Genomic DNA, 1,877 nt, shown 5'->3' on the forward strand with positions numbered 1-1,877 from the left:
GAAATAAACTTGAAAATATATTTGTTGAAAACTAACAATTTATGAAATGAAAAACAAATCAAGTGATGGAGATGAAGATGAAGAAAAATAGATTGAATGATGAACAATTCATGAAAAAAGAGTTAGAGAAAATGAAAGGATTATGTTAAATGCAAACATAAATTAATAATCAATGTTTATAAAAATAAAAATAAAAGATTAAAGAAGGATGAATGAAAAAAAAAAGGATAAATAAGTTTCTAACCTTTAAAAGAAGTCAAGTCATCAACTTTGGTTTCTCCTTTAATATATATATATGTATGTATATATATATATATATATATAGACATACCTTTTAAAATCTTTGAATTCTTCTTCAACTCTCACCTCTTTCATCCCTCACTAAAAGAATTTGTAGGATTTCATTTTGTTTATTATTGAAACTTTGAAAAACAAATTTCATTAAGAAATAAAAGAAAGAAAATGAAAAAGCAAATCAAGAGTTGGAGGTTAAACTTGGGTATACAAATTTATAAAAAAACCCCCCAATTAATTATGAACTATACATTCTTCATATAGGGGTAGAAAAGTCTTTAATATATTCAACATTTAAAAAAATCAAAAAATTAAGAAAAAAGATAAAAGAAGTTCTAAGCATTAGAATATGTCACCTCATTATGCTTGGTTTCTTCTTTAATATATATATATATATATATATATATATATATATAGATTGTTCCACGATTTTTATTATTTGCTTTTTGAGGATCCATCTATTGTTATTCATATTAAGATGTTTCGGTAAAAAGTTTATGAAACATAACAAATACAAGGGAATTGATTAAATGCACATTTTAACATGGAAAATTTATTGGCCAAGCACAAAACATGAAACACGTCATAACACATAAGAACAATATATGGGTCGTCATTCAACAAATAACAATACTCATGAAATTGTAATGCAATACCAGATATAGACACAAAAACCTATAATAATAGCTAACAGAAGCAGTTATGCAAACAATATAAGTAAATAACAATATCCAGTAACATATTTAAAGTTCCAAATTCTTGCTGAATGAGGTAAAATACACTTTGTTCCATCAATCTCATATTAATTTCTCCCTCACAATAATCCAGTTTTAATCTTAATTTTCTCATATAATCCTCGGATTTTTTTTCCTTCAAAAAACTAGTGAGTTATCTACTTCACAAGATGAAAACATTTGGGTTCATCACGGTATATTACAAAACATGGATGTAATTTGATTATTGAATCAGAACAGACTAGTTGAAAATGGAGAATATTTGAGAAAAATATTGTTAGATATAACAGAAAACATATATGCCCTAATCACGAAGTGTATTATGATTCACACTCAATTGAATGAAGATCATGATGTTCAACTACGATAATTAAGGTTTTATTTTAAATAATTATCATAGTAAAAATATATAGAGAAAATAAAAAGAGACTCATGATAACAACTACATTTGATGGTCATATGACATTCAGTTCATTCCATATTTATTGAAAACATGAGTAAGCTTATATCAATTTCCGTTATAGTTAAATATCATATGTTTAATCATATAATGACAACAATATCTACTCCACTGGTGTAATTACATTGATTGTAAGATCAAAAAAGGACAAAAATAAAGCATCTGGAAATAGACAAATGAGGAAATGTAAGTATTATATATATATATATATATATATATATATAGAGCCAAGATCAAATGCTAACCAACCCTTTCATGTTAACCTTATTAACCGATCTTGGCCATCCAAACAAATGATCAATGGTTGTAAATTAATCAATTTAAAATTTTAATTTTTAAAATTTGAATTTTAATTAAGCATTGTGAACATATATGGAAGGGGCATATTG

Source organism: Cynara cardunculus, assembly GCF_001531365.2.
Source record: "Cynara cardunculus var. scolymus isolate 2C chromosome LG 4, CcrdV1, whole genome shotgun sequence".
NCBI classification, from domain to species: Eukaryota; Viridiplantae; Streptophyta; class Magnoliopsida; order Asterales; family Asteraceae; genus Cynara; species Cynara cardunculus.